Source organism: Pleurodeles waltl, chromosome 4_1 (genome assembly GCF_031143425.1).
Source record: "Pleurodeles waltl isolate 20211129_DDA chromosome 4_1, aPleWal1.hap1.20221129, whole genome shotgun sequence".
Lineage (NCBI taxonomy): Eukaryota > Metazoa > Chordata > Amphibia > Caudata > Salamandridae > Pleurodeles > Pleurodeles waltl.
Window position 1 is genome coordinate 488,118,535 of NC_090442.1, and position 16,105 is coordinate 488,134,639.

Here is a 16,105-nt window from a genome sequence, read left to right on the forward strand (position 1 = left end):
GCAGTGTGCATTATGCCGGAGAGCCGCGTGTAATTACATTTGCAGGTACATTTTTTACGAATGCATGTTCTTGCTAAAATGTTTCTGGAGCAAATAGAATGAAACTCCCGTTAATGACCAGAGTACAATTTAGATCATGTAATTATATTGTTCGCCATTAAAAAGTACGAATTCTATTAGAATGTGGTAAATGATAAATTAATTAAGATGCACTGAAGGTTCTGTATACATATTCTGCCAGAGGGATGGGGCTGGCACAGAGAGAGAGTACTACATGATTTTAATGAGTAAGCCATGCATGGGAACAAACTATGCCAGTTTTAAAACAGCTGTCTTTACTAATGTGAGAGGCGGGGCCTGGAGAGACAAACTGCATCCAGCTGTGTGTGTGTAGGAAGGGCCTCTGAAGAACAACAATGAAGCTTGCACACAAAACGCTAGCTATACATAAGGAAAAATGGCAGATTTTTTTTTTTTTTTTTTGCCATCACTGAGCAATTCAGAGATTGGCATCTCAGTCGCTGGCAGCCCAGCGCGCCTCTGTCGCTAATCTGTGACTGGAACTAAAGCCTGGCCCTGCGAGGCGAAATTATAATTGACTTGTTTGCCCCCCTTTTCAGTGTCAAAAAACCATCCTTTGCAGGTCATTCTTCAAATAAAAACTGAAACAGCTCATCCATATTTCATGCTTGGCAAAGCTTCACCAATCCGTAGGGAGAAGATAATATGGAGCCCAGAAACAGCGGCAGCGGTGCATAATTTCATACCTTACCCGAGGCTCAGAATGCGATTTAATTCTAGAAATGGATACGTTTGGCCACTCCAGTAAGACCTGGAGTCCACTGATATAAGATGCATTAGACTCAATGGATGAACTCAAACTAGAAACTCCTTTGCCATTGCCAGTGATTCCCCCTGCAGCAGTCCCCACACCCCTCTCTGTTCGCCTCTCAGCAGCCCGTGAAGCACATTCATTGAAATAGGCTGCACAATGCTGCTGGGTGGTAAATTAAATCCTTTTAACGTTCACTTTGCCAACCATTTTAAAGCGTGTCTGGGATGATCAGCGATAGTTCTATAAACCAGTCGGATATTTGTCTGCCTCGGTGTATGAGACTGTTCCTAAAGTCAGTTCTAATTCAATCGGGTCTGGTAGTGCACAAAACCGAACATCAGCCCCTGCAACAGGCTTCAATGGGTGATCGTTTTCGCCAATGACGAGTTTCTCGATGCTTCAGAAGGCATTGAATACCGACGACTAATCATTATTGAACAGCCGTATGTTTTAAGGTTGTAGGTGACTATGTCAATCGTTTGCATATCTGATCTCACGAATGAAATCAGATAGATCAGTTACACAATGACAGGCCGGGCTTTAGTGCCCATGCTAAGCGTTCTGTGTTTCAGGGACAGCGGGAACTAAAACAGATCAGATTGGCTGATTGGCTGTGGCCTTCTCCCTTTGTCCGAGTCTAATTGTTGGAGCAGCACGCATTTGCTGGCGAGATAAGGGTAATAGCGTAGCTTTCACTCCGAACTTGGATAAAGATACATTGCATAGATTATCTGGACCTATTATCTAAGAGGATTACAGGATAAACGAATCACAATCCACTCTAGTGAAATGAAATTGAGTTTCAGGAGAAGGCATCAATCGCAGACAAAGCTAATTTCCTGTGCACGTAGGACGCAAAGGACAAAGGGCATGAGTACACCGGTGAACACACAGTACAATCCAGAATGCAGGAAGTTAGCACCTAGAAGCGAGGGTAAATCAACCATGTTTTTGAGAAGTAAAAAACTAAATACAATACAAAGGTAACGTCCACTGGACTACTTACTGTTCACAAAGTATATTCCCCTTTGGATGTGGCTTCCGTTTCTTGACTGCACTCCGTCACTGTAAAAAAAGGCAATCAGCACGATCAGCGTCTTATAAACAATATGGTTGTTTTCATTTCACTGCTCTTGAAGGCATTCCAGGAGAATAAACAGTACATTGTGCATATTTGGGGCTTTGGAGTTCCCGATTACTAGTCAATATTTAGTGTTGCAAACTCTATTGAATTTTCCAAACTTGATTTCTGATTGACAGACACAGAGTTTCCATGACTGAAAGAAGCCTTTATTACTCCACACTTCTTAAAATAACATGTTCCTGGAAACTGGCTGCCCTGTATCCCCACATACTGATTCTATTCAGACCTTCTCCAAGGAGTAGCTTGTGAGCTACTGGTAGCTTTACAGCTACCTGCAAGTAGCCCTTCTGTGTGCATCCTAGCCCACTAAATTAGAAGATTTAGCATGGTTATATTAACATATCCATACCAACATTGAAAAGTGTGTTTTCCAAGATTTCCAAAATATATTTAAAGCTAATATTTGAGTTTAAAAAATCAAACAGTGTTGGGGAGACAATAACTAATACAGGGCTTAATTTGTAAATAAAAACGTGTGGGTGCTTAAATCCCTACTCTTAAACACGCGGTATCTGCAATTACATGTGTGAACACGGAATACTGAGGCAGCGTAAACCTGAAGCCATCTCGGGCTTTTTCAATCCATTTACAGTCACTCCTGCCCCTTCAGCTCACTCCTGCAGCTTTCTGCTTTCTCACAGTGTGACACTTTTTTGCTTTTCTCTTCCTCCGCCTTTCCCATATGTGTCTTTTGTTGGCAGTAAATTCTAGAGGCAGAAAAATAAGCTCTGGCCCTCAAAAAAAAAATGCTGGTGCTCCGCACCAGAAACAAAAGCACAAATTAGGCACTGAACTAATAACTAATAACATTTTTTTTTAATTTACTGCTGGCAACCATGCCTGATGCACATAGATGATTGCCACTGGTAACCTTGAATATGGTGGGCTCTAATGTAATCTTGTCTGGTGAGGTAACTATTTTGTTTTATAGCTCAGGAAGATTTTCATTGAACATAAGTAGGTGTTTTTACAGGAAAGGTTGGAGATCCCTGCTCTTTACTGTCAGGTGCTACTACTAACTGGATAGAAACAGCAGGTAAAGCCTTCATGGGTCTGTCTTGACACCCATTGCTATGCTGTGCCCGCATTCTCAGCTAATGCCCATGTATCTTAATCTCACATTACCAGGTACTGCAATTACATGCACCTCATAGATGATATTGTACATGACATCACTGATAGTATCACTTATTACATCTCTATTTGCCATTGTCAGGAAATCCATTACTGGGTTTCTGCTGGATTTCTTTATATTTTTGTGGTCCTGGATAACTTGAGTTTTTGATCATTGGATTTTAAGTGTGCTTAAGAGGCCCTAACAGTATGCTCCTTTACCTAAAACCTGAAAACAAATAACATCTGCGCCAAAAAAAGTAAAAATTCCAAATGTGAGTTTGCAGCATGGCTTCTTTTTCTGTAATGTTTGCGGAAAACCATGAGAAATAAATTGAGATACAGCTATATCAAACACCAGGGAAACTTTGGAGATCCAATGAAAAATCAATCTAATTTTTGAAGTAAGATAATGTTAAATGGCAGCATTCCAAGACAGCTCCCATTATACTTTGTAAAAGTCAGACCCAAATGTATAGTACTTAAATATGAACATAACTTGTGGGGCAACTGTACATTTAAAAAATGTAACAAGTGCTATATAGTACAAATGTGGTTGCAAACAAACTGCACATTAACATCCGACAGTGTTCAAAACCTACTTCTCTTTAACTCTGGCTAGAGGATAGGCAGGAAGGTAGTTCTTGTGACAAATACCCTTTTCAGGACAATAAGAATTATTTATCAACATGCAGTTAGCTGGAAAGATTACTTTTATAAAGCTGTCATTTACCTGTGCTTTTAGAAAGCAGTTTGCTTTAGTGGCATTAATCATCTGACTGTTGCTAACACCTCTGTGAGGTTACATCCCACATTTTTCTTTTCTATGCGAGGTTCTTCATTTCCACTGCCCTAATGGTTCTCCAACCTCCTGCTCTTTCCAGACCCTGTTTAATTGTCAAAGAACGTTTATGTCGGACCAAAGCTCTAAATAAGGGACTTTTTCCCAGTCCCTGCCCTTTTGATTTTGATGGCTATTAAGGGAAATTCCGGACACATGGTTCTGTGAAACCGGCACATGCATCACAGACTGGAAAAAGACAGTTCCCTAGGTGGGAAGAACAGATGTGCCTTAAAGGGGTGTAAATTAGTCCTGGGTCAAATTCTAATTATACCGGAGTAATCAGAGTAAATTCAGTAATTGTGCATTACTCTTGTGATGTGAAATTACCAAAATTATGCGATTACGCCAGCTTGAGTAATTAAGATTAACTTGGGGCAAATATCCTACCACAGATGCACAGAAACAGTGTTCTAAGACATAGTAAGTGGCTGCTACTCTGCTGTTTGTGTCCTGTAGCACTCAATGCTATGTTCTTAACACAAAATGCATGCTCGGGCCCATTTTGGATGCAAAGGTGCAACACTAAATGCTGGGTTCCGCTTTTCACACAATTACACATAATTACAAGTAATTTTGTTGTAATTGTGAGTAATTATGCAAGAGAAAATTATGCAAGTTACTTCCACCCCTAGTGTAAGTCTCCTTTAGTCTAAGTTGGGCCATACGTGTTTGGCTTTGGGGGGGAGTTCAGAGAGGGCGACATTAGAAATTTAGAATGACCTTAGTTCTTCCATTTTGTGACACTATGTAACACAATATTGTGGGATTTCATTTGATGTAAGTTAGCCCTTGGAACTTGGAACAGGACCATAGAGGGGAAATAGAAATGAGGGTAATGCGTGAGACGTCTAAACACACTTTCCTTGGGAAAATTAGCTAGCCATTCTTGTGTTATGCTTACAGTAACTGGCACCATCATTCTCAAGTCAAAGTGACACTTGGAACTGGAAAGATCAGACATGTGGGTGTATGGAAGAGTTGCATTCTGCTTGACAAAATACTGCAGAGCATGATTCATGTTTCATCTTTTGTCTTTGGACCTAAACGTTTCTCTGAGCACCAGGGAGCTGACCTCATATTCATACGCAAGTGCTGGAGGTGACAGTATCTTTCTAGAAATGCCTTCTTACTGTGGAACCTATATGTAGAAATTAAGTTGTGAAAATCCAAGAAAAGAGGCAGTGCCTCTGCCTTGAAAAAAAACAAAAAGACGAGGGGTAACTGGTCCCAACTAGAAATGTTAATGCCATGGCTTACTGTCCAAGAAGCCTCTCTCTGAAGTTTAGAATGTGCTGAAGCACCAGGAAAGTAGTTATATAACTTTCATAAAAAGTTAGGGTTTTCACATCTTTCACCCCTAGAGAACCTGCACAAGGTGCGAATGTTACCAAATAAAGATGCTACTCATTGTATCTACGTTTTTCAAATTGATCCCTCTGCAAGGCTTTGAGATGGAATTTCAAGACTTCAGTAGGACAGTAAAAAGACTCAGGCATAGCTTTTAACCTTGTCCTGAAAAAAGGGATTCATTATGTTAAGCTAAATATAAGAGTATTCAATTTTGTGCTCAAGAAGTACAGTAATAAGACATACCATAAATCTATTCTTCCTGAATTGCACTCTATAAAATCATTAAATTTCTCCCTTTATCCAATAGTTGGAATCACTAACAGCAGTCCTGCTGAATATTGTGACAAACCTGAAAATGTTTCTAAATGCTAAAGCAAAACTGTTGAACAAAATCAACCACTAAATCTTTGTTGACCAAGCTTCATCACTGGTCAGCAATAAAGGGTGCCTAAATCTTATTATTCTATAAAATATAACCTGGGTGAACAATCACCTCTTCCTTACTTTTCCTCAACATTAGTCAGCCACAGAGGATACCTAGGAGACAGTCAATCACACCCTGTTGGATTGGATCCAATTCAAATGACAGACAATCCACTTATACAATTATATCACCAGCACTGGGGCTGAACATCATCTGTTATTCCCAATTTGTTGCTTCTGCTGACAACACAATGGGGACTCTCCTTTCTCGTTCGACAATCACGTGTCCTGAACTGACATGAGACCCAGGTGTCGAATCACATACACTAATGTCTCAATTCTAACATCACATATACTAACCTTGCAATTGCATTTTTGGTTTGGACCAGGAGGCATTTGCTTGCTTCTCCTGTGATTTGTTATATTCCCCATTTCCTAGTGAACACTGGCTAGATCTATACTCTGTATACTGGGTCTTTAGACATTGGGGCCACCTCTTACCCTCTACAAGCTCCATACTAATTGCTTCACTTATGATGACTGTAAGGAAATGCCTCCTTGGCATGGTTACCCCCTGACTTTTTGCCTTTGCTGATGCCAAGTTATGATTTGAAAGTGTGCTGAGGCCTGCTAACCAGGCCCCAGCACCAGTGTTCTTTCCCTAAAACTGTATCTTTGTTTCCACAATTGGCACACCCTGGCATCCAGGTAAGTCCCTTGTAACTGGTACCCCTGGTACCAAGGGCCCTGATGCCAGGGAAGGTCTCTAAGGGCTGCAGCATATCTTATGCCACCCTGGGGACCCCTCACTCAGCACAGACACACTGCTTGCCAGCGTGTGTGTGCTGGTGGGGAGAAAATGACTAAGTCCACATGGCACTCCCCTCAGAGTGCCATGCCAACCTCACACTGCCTATGGCATAGATAAGTCACCCCTCTAGCAGGCCTTACAGCCCTAAGGCAGGGTGCACTATACCATAGGTGAGGGCATAGGTGCATGAGCACTATGCCCCTACAGTGTCTAAAGCAAAACCTTTGACATTGTAAGTGCAGGGTAGCCATAAGAGTATATGGTCTGGGAGTCTGTCATACACGAACTCCACAGCACCATAATGGCTACACTGAAAACTGGGACGTTTGGTATCAAACTTCTCAGCACAATAAATGCACGCTGATGCCAGTGTACATTTTATTGTGAAATACACCCCAGAGGGCATCTTAGAGATGCCCCCTGAAAACATACCCGACTTCCAGTGTGGGCTGACTAGTTTTGCCAGCCTGCCACACACCAGACATGTTGCTGGCCACATTGGGAGAGTGCCTTTGTCACTCTGTGGTTAGTAACAAAGCCTGTACTGGGTGGAGGTGCTTCTCACTTCCCCCTGCAGGAACTGTAACACCTGGCGGTGAGCCTCAAAGGCTCACCCCCTTTGTTACAGCGCCCCAGGGCACTCCAGCTAGTGGAGATGCCCGCCCCCTCCGGCCACGGCCCCACTTTTGGCGGCAAGGCCGGAGGAGATAATGAGAAAAACAAGGAGGAGTCACTGGCCAGTCAGGACAGCCCCTAAGGTGTCCTGAGCTGAGGTGACTCTGACTTTTAGAAATCCTCCATCTTGCAGATGGAGGATTCCCCCAATAGGATTAGGGATGTGCCCCCCTCCCCTCAGGGAGGAGGCACAAAGAGGGTGTAGCCACCCTCTGGGCTAGTAGTCATTGGCTACTAACCCCCCAGACCTAAACACACCCCTAAATTGAGTATTTAGGGGCTCCCAGAACCTAGCAAGATAGATTCCTGCAACCTGAAGACGAAGAAGGACTGCTGACCTGAAAGCCCTGCAGAGAAGACGGAGACACCAAATGCTTTGGCCCCAGCCCTACCGGCCTGTCTCCCCACTTCAAGAAAAACTGTAACAGCAACGTGTTTGCCAGGGTCCAGCGACCTCTGAAGCCTCAGAGGACTACCCTGCATCTAAAAGGACCAAGAACTCCCGAGGACAGCGGCTCTGCTCCAAAGAAGAAACAACTTTGCAACAAAGAAACAAACTTTAAAGGACTGCACGTTTCCCGCCGGAAGCGTGAGACTTTCCACTCTGCACCCGACGCTCCCTGCTCGACCTGTGGAGAACCAACACTACAGGGAGGACTCCCCGTCGACTGCGACCCTGTGAGTAGCCAGAGTTGACCCCCCTGAGCCTCCCCAGCGACGCCTGCAGAGGGAATCCAGAGGCTCCCCCTGACTGCGACTGCCTGCTTCTAAGAACCCGACGCCTGGTAAAGACACTGCACTCGCAGCCCCCAGGACCTGAAGGATCTTACCTCCAGTGCAGGAGCGACCCCCAGGTGGCCCTCTCCCTTGTCCAGGTGGTGGCTACCCTGAGGAGCCCCTCCCTTGCCTGCCTGCTTCGCTGAAGAGACCCCTAGGTCTCCCATTGAACTCCATTGCAAACCCGACGCCTGTTTGCACTCTGCACCCGGCCGCCCCCGTGCCGATGAGGGTGTACTTTTTGTGCTGACTTGTGTCCCCCCCAGTGCCCTACAAAACCCCCTTGGTCTGCCCTCCGAAGACGTGGGTACTTACCTGCTGGCAGACTGGAACCGGGGCACCCCCTTCTCCATTGAAGCCTATGTGTTTTGGGCACCACTTTGACCTCTGCACCTGACCGGCCCTGAGCTGCTGGTGTGGTAACTTTGGGGTTGCCCTGAACCCCCAATGGTGGGCTACCTTGGACCCAACTTTGAACCCTGTAGGTGGTTTACTTACCTGCAAAACTAACAAATACTCACCTCCCCCAGGAACTGTTGAAATTTGCACTGTCTAGTTTTAAAATAGCTTATTGCCATTTTTGTGAAAACTGTACATGCTATTTTGCTGATTCAAAGTTCCGAAGATACCTAAGTGAAGTACCTTTCATTTGAAGTATTGATTGTAAATCTTGAACCTGTGGTTCTTAAAATTAACTAAGAAAATATATTTTTCTATACAAAAACCTATTGGCCTGGAATTGTCTTTGAGTGTGTGTTCCTCAGTTACTGCCTGTGTGTGTACAACAAATGCTTAACACTACCCTCTGATAAGCCTATTGCTCGACCACACTACCACAAAATAGAGCATTCGAATTATTTATTTTTGCCACTATCTTACCTCTAAGGGGAACCCTTGGACTCTGTGCATGCTATTTCTTACTTTGAAATAGTACATACAGAGCCAACTTCCTACAATGACTACAAACAACGTTGCATATAGCAGTGCTCAAAGTTCCTCTGTCGACTTCAACATTATTAGCAGGAATGTTACAGGCATGTGCTCTCCCAGTTAGCACGTCTCTGTTTTTGCCTTTATTAGGCACAGGAAAGTGCATGTAGCATTGCTACAAGAGCTGCATTTTCATGGAGCATGAAGCAAGGAGGCCCAATGCTGGTGGAGTGGTTCAGTATTCTCAACCAATTTTTCTGACTTTGCACATGGGATGCTGTCCTGGATCAGAGTTAGAGTCCCCTTCAAACACCATGCTGGTACTAGGGTGTGTCTATGCTCCAAACTTGGATCAAGCCTCTTTCCTGGGCACACTATCCGGTCATCCTGGACAGTCGGCTGATATTCCCTGGGTGTTAGGAGAAGAGTCTTCTGTGTGTTAGACATGTCTCTAGACAGATCACCCCGCACACTGCTAAGCATTTTGCACCCTGACTACAGCAATGGAATTTACAGGTTGTCTGGAGCTTTCACAACATTCATGCTAGGAGTTATTCTTTCTCCTTATTCCCTCATTATCTGCATACCAGGCTGCACCCACATCCAGCCTGATGTGTAGGTCAGGCAGGATGCTCCTATTTCTCCTACATGCACTATATGCATCGCACTGTCTCAGCCCACAACTCATTATTGACAGTTTTTGGTTGGTGCCTGATACGCTGTCCAAACCCTACTTGGGGTATGCAGCCTTCTCTGCTGAAAGACTCTGCCTTACAGGTACTCTGCATGTTTGATTTAAATCAAGGCACTGCTGCCTCTAATGCTGGAGAAAGGGACTTCAGTATGTGGGAGACTGCAATAGTTCAGTGGTGTGTACAAGAAAAAACTACAGAAACAGAGCCATCAAGGACTTGAACATTCCCTGCTTCACCAAAAGTGTGAGGCTGTCCTTCACAAGATCAACTCCAGCACTCTCACCACAGCCTACACCAAACACACCACACTACTAGAGTAGATATGGTGCATCAATTAAACTGCTCACATGGTTGAAATTCACGTCAACAGAGACAATTCGGGCACATTACTTGCTTGTTTACTGAACTAGAAGGCACACGCACCCTTTTCACCTCCATTCAGCTCACTCCCAACCAGGGTATATCTCAACCTCAAACATTTCAAAACTTTCTGAGACAGCCTCCACTGTCAGCAGCTTACCCACCCTATGGGAGGCCCTCCTAGTATCTCTCTCTAAGCCGGGTAACATAGCTGAACTCTCCTCTTTTAGGCCACATGCATCATAAATACTGACTACAATATACTTAGAAAAATCCTGGTAGACAGTCTCTTGCCTTTACTCTGCCACCTGATACACCCCCACCAGAACAGGTTTTTACCAGGCAGGAGCATGTTGTTAAATCGCTACAGATTTTACAGGATAATGGAGTATGTTCTCAGATCCTTTTTCCAGGCAGTTGGCTTGGTATTGGATTTGGAGAAGACGTTCAGTTCCCTGAACTGGAATTTCTTGTTTGAGGTAGTGCACAGATTCGGCTTTGGTGGGCTCATGCTAAGGCTGATCAATCTACTCTATCTATACCAACTCTGTGGCGAGGATCAGGATGGAGTGCTAGATTACAATTCCTACCAAAAACTGCTGCTATACTAGGCAGGGGTGCCCATTATCTACCCTCATCTTTGCCCTTGTGGTGGAGCCTACAACAATTGGATTGTGTCAAGGGGATGCAGCCTGGAACATTCCCCTCGGTGACAGAAGAGACATAGGCCCATATTTATTGTTTTTTGATGCAAAACTGTGCTAACGCAGTTTTGTGTCAAAAAGTATAGCGATGGCTTGCCCTGTTCCAGGATGCCAGTCGGGCACCATATTTATGGAATGGCGCAATCCGGCGCAAAGGATGGGCTAGCGTAAAAAATATATTTTGACTTAGCCAGGTGGGGGTGGCAGCATGAGAGAACGGGGTTTTGCACCAAAAAATTACATTAGGCTGGTTAAAGTCAATAAAAATGACTCTAACATGCCTGCGTCATTTCTTGATGCAAAACCTACCATACCACATGACTCCTGTCTTGTAAAAGACAGGCGTCATGCCCATCACCCCAATGGCCTGCACAGGGGACAAGTGTCCCCTGGGCATGGCCATTGCACCCAGTGACATGTGGGGGGGGCATTTCAGGGCCCCCAATGGCACTTTAAAAAAGAACACAAAATACTTACCTCTACTTACCTGGGACGGTGTCCCCCATCCTCTGCTGTCCCTCTGGTGTGGGTGGAAGTGTCCCTGGGGCCTGGGAAGGGCACCTGTGGGCTCTTTCCATGGTGTTCCACCATGGGAAAAGGCCCACAGGTCCCCTAACGCCTGCCCTGACCCAGGCGTAAAACAATGGCGCTAAGCAAGCTTAGCGCCATTATTTAGGCCCGCCTCCCTCTCATGCAACATTTTTGCATGGGAGGATAAATAAGCTGCCTGGGCCATAGAGTCATTTTTTGCCTGGGGATGCCTACCTTACATCTCATTGATGCAAGGTAGTTTTCCGCAGGCAAAAAATGACTTTAACTCCAATATTTTGATGCTAGACAGGTCTAGCATAAAAATATTAATATACAGTTAAGTTTACGCTGAAATAGCGTAAAGAAAATGATGCTATTTTTGCACAAACAGAGTATAACTATGCCCCAAAGTATCCCTTTATGCTGATGACATGCTGTTATACCTAACGGATGTGGCAGTGACCCTTTCTGACCTTCTATAAGCCCTCTGCATTTTGTATCATATGTCCAACCTGAGGATTAACTGGCATAAGTCCTTCATAGTTCCCCTGCTTCCCAACATCCTGGAGACCAGCTTAGACTTTGGAGGGGGCCCCTTATAATGGTCACACACATCGTTCTGCCTCTTTGAGATCTGTATCTTCCAAGACAGTGCTGATCTGCTTGATGGCAACATTACCAAGGCTGTCACAGTGCTCAAAAGCCAAGTGACATTCTGGAAAACCCTCCCTCTGTCAGTAAGGTGAAAAGTGGCTCTCTCAAAAATGGTTACTCTTCCTAGCTTATATATTTCTTCGCTAACGTACTCATATATATGAATGTGCTTCAGAAAATAGGACAGGAGTGGTTGCAGAGTCAGGCCCATCACGTTGTGGTGTCCATGAATAGTGGGGGCTTGAAATCTCAAAATTTTGAACAATACTATTTGGCTACCCATCTGCTGTGGGTTTGTCGCTAGATGTCCAGACGGCACCTGGATTACACGGCAATGAAGCTAGTGCTGCTAAAGGTGAAGAATTTGCTAAACCTTTTTTTTACCCTGTGTGAGACCCAAGCTCATCACAACCCTGATTTTACATTTGACCTACTCTTGTTTCAGGAAAGGCTTGAGTCACACCTCAGAATCAAGCAATAGGAGCATTTTCACTGCAACAAATATGAACACTGAAGATCTAGGAACCATGGGAGATGTCTTCTAACAATGCTACCTCTTACCTTCGATGAGATCACAGATCAGTACACTATTTGTAAGAAATTGGACTACTGGTTGAGGGGGCAAGTCAACCACAATCCTTGTCAGGGTGAGGTAGAAGCAGGTGCCAAATTTACATGTGCTCAATGCTTTGGTATCCTGGCACAAAGCAGTCAGGCTTACCTTGGAGGAAACGTGTGAAGTATTTATGCTTCACTTCAAACAGTAATTAAGTGAAAACACAATTCAAGAAAGATCCCACACAAATTTAGACAAATACATATTAATAAATAAAACATGATCACAATGCCAAAACTCCAGTTAGTAGAAACAGAGATCTACAGCTTTAAAGATTTCAGTGAAAATGGTGCCAAATTGCCAAATGTGCATATCTGGGTATCTGGTTGTGCCAGACGGGGACAAAGACACACGTTCAGGCCGACCATGATGGAGCAACGGCAGGCTACAGGGATCCAGTGAGGCCTGCTGAACAAGAGTACTTTAAATCCTGGTTTGCAGAGCACTTCTAGGTATAGCGCCGAGGATGTGTCGTGCAGCTGAGGCATTGCATCGGTTTCTCGAGGCTGTGGAGCTACGATGCAAGGTCATGCTTCGTTATTGAAGATCATGTTAAATGAGGCTTGTGATGTGAAATCCAGCTTTAAGGATGCACACAGTTGGGATGAAGCTTTGGTTCCGAAGACCTGTGATGTGGTAACCTGTGTCGTCATTGAGGGTGCTGTCAATGAAAGATTTGCGATGCAAGGGCCTGTGTTGATGAAACTTTGCACAGCAGCAGTTCTGATACTGGCTGCAAAGTTGAGGCACAGTTCTTAGGCTGAGAGAACCCTCACAGCAGAGGCAATGCTTCGGTTCTGTTCAGGATTGCGCCGCACAGCAGAGGAGATGCGTTGATTCTGCTGGATCTACTGATGGGCTGGCAGAGCACCTGCAGGCCCACTTCCATGTGTCCAGGACTGGAGTGGCACCATTTAGAAGGGTAGGACTAACAGATGGCAGACCCGAGGTGTTGGGTTCAGGGTTGTTCAGGCCTTCTGTCCCTGAGGCTGTAGTCAAGAGGCCAGCCACCTAGCTCTTGGAGTCATTTCGAGGTCCTAAGTTGAAAAGATGCAGGTCCAGTCCTTCTCACTCAGGCGAGAGGTCAGCAGGCAGCAGGTCAGCACAGCAGGGCAGCAGTTCCTTCAGAGCAGATGTTCAGCAGAGTGACACTTCTTTCAGCAGCACAGCAGACCTTCTTCCTGGCAGAGTATCTACAGGTCCAGAAGTGTAATGAAGAGCTGGTGTCTGCGGTCCAATATTTATAACTGGGCTTTCCTTTGGAGTAGGAAAAGCTTCCAGGGGTTTGCCTTTGAGGTGCCCTGTCGTCTTTGCCTTTTATCCAGACTGACTACAGGTAGTATGCAGCCCTTTCTGTGGAGGTAGGACACAGCCTATTCAAGAGTAAATAGGGCTGTGCCCAGCTCTCCATCCCATCCTGCCAGACACACCTAAGCTCATTATTGTGTGTGGTTGTCGAGGAGGAATACACAAAGTCCAATGGGTCCAATGGTCATGTGACCTAGAGACAGGCCGCAGACATCAAATGGCTAAGGCAGGAAAATGCTAACTTCCTAAAAGTAGCATTTTGAAAATTATAATTTAAAATCTGACTTCACCATAAGTTAAAGTGTTTCTTTACCATTCCAAAGACACCAAACATGAATGAGTTATCTGTACCCATTTGAGAGTTACAGCTTAATAAATGTAATAAGTCAATGCCCTACCAGGACATGTAAAACTCAAAGGTACATGTCTAACTTTCTAATTAATGCAATAATGCCTAGGTACACTGTTAATAGGATCATCAAAACACATTAGTTCATTAGAAGCTAGTGCCCTCACTCACCTATTGGCTGAGTGAGGGCACTTGCTTCTAACAAACTAATGTGTTTTAATGATCCTATGACTCCCCACCTAATTGGTTGTATGGTGTCCAGTATATCGGAACAGTGTACCTAAGTATTATTGCATTACAACATTATGAGAGGGTGTACACTGAACCACACAATGCATACCCTTTCCCTCTTGTTGCTCTCTAACTTTTTAAATACACCACACTCCGCGCTCTGGGATGTCCAGGACCTACCCTAGGGGTGACGTATATGTATTAAAAAGGAAGGTTTGGACCTGACAAAAGGGTTATTGTGCCAGGTCAAAATGGTTTATAGTGCTACTTAAGTGGGTGGCACAATCAGCGGTGCAGGCCCACCAGTAATGGTAATTCATAGGCCCTGGGCATAAGGAGAGCCACCTTAGTAGGGGCTTACAAGTACATTAAATATGCCAGTTGGGTATACGCCACTTCTACTATGTTCAAGGAGAGAGCACAAGCACCTTGGCATTGGATAGCAGTGGTAAAGTATGCAGAATACTAAGGATGTCAAAAACAAAGTCTGCAAAATGGGAGGTCTTAAGTCAAAAATTTAAAGCAGAAAAGCATGCCAAGGGTGAATGGTCTAACACTATTCATCAAGGCTAGTCCTTGACTTCTCTTATTACTAGCTAAATGCATGGTGACCTGGAATTGGAAGGTGAGTGCACCCCTCTAGAGTTCCATGTGGCACCATTCTTTAAAAGTTTGGGCTGATGAAGAGGGCAGAGCACTCTGCTAAGAGGAGGTCAAAAGGCAGAGGAAATGCCCCCTACAAGGTGCTGGGATAAGATAGTGTGAGCATTCCCGGCAGTAGTCAAGAAAGATGACTTCCCTCCCTAGACACATCCTTTAACATAGTGACATCACTCTACTTCTGTAGCTAGGGTGCAGTGATGCTGTCAATATTAGAACAATGAGCTGTTCACATGACCAGTGTAAATCACTCTGTTCCTGGGCTGACCACAGGATTACCCTCCACATCCCCATTCACCTACCAACCTCCCCTCAGTTAATGGGCTTAGAAGAAAAGGCTGGATTGCCGTGGCCCCTGACCCACAACCACTTGTTGTTTGGCCACTCACAGCAAATATCAATTTACTCCTTATGCGATCCCATAGCCTCATATTTATGTTCTCCACAACGCCCCCTCACGGTTCATGCCAGTCTTCAGTGTTTCTGTTCTGATTACCTTCTTCACTAATTCCCTTCCAAAATCAGGGGAGCTGTGTGACCATGTACTGGCATCGCTCTCTAGTGTAACAGTGGGACTGTGGTGCCATAGACTGCATCTGCTAGACATTTATATTAGCGAAGTCTGCTTAAACTGAGAATGCATGTACTTAGGCAGCAATGTGCTCTTATGAAATATATGCCTTATGTTTTGCAAAAGTTACACAAATGCATTTTGTTTAAAATGTTTCTATTGTTTCATTGAAAACAATAAAAAGTTAAAAAAAAGAATAAGGGAAAACTCAAAAGTCAGGCCTACTAGACTCATCAGGATGTCACCACAACATTTGAAGACAAAATAAGCACTCAAATAAATATTCATATCCTTTCGAGATGATACCACCTTTCACAGAAGTCAAAACATACATCTAATAATTTAATGACAACAAGTTATGTCAATAAAGTTTCAATACTCAAAACATTGTAGTATGACAATTTTTCTTCCATCATTTTTAGGGAAACCAGTTTCTATGCAGCTTCAGTTCAGTACAGCAGTGCTTGCAACTATGAAAACCATCTCTCGAGGTCATGAATCACCATACCTGGGAGACTTAGGAT

General features: G+C 44.3%; 1 protein-coding gene across 4 annotated transcripts in view; it reads right to left on the reverse strand.

Annotated features, from left to right (window-relative positions):
* The window catches only part of SYT1 (synaptotagmin 1), a 3,823,670-nt gene that overhangs the window by 1,816,930 nt on the left and 1,990,635 nt on the right, over positions 1–16,105 (reverse strand). For all 4 annotated transcript variants that reach the window (XM_069228780.1, XM_069228783.1, XM_069228779.1 and 1 more), the window contains one exon: positions 1,842–1,900. The gene's annotated coding sequence lies outside the window, so the exon portion shown is untranslated. Of the gene's footprint in view, positions 1–1,841; positions 1,901–16,105 lie in introns of those variants that run through there.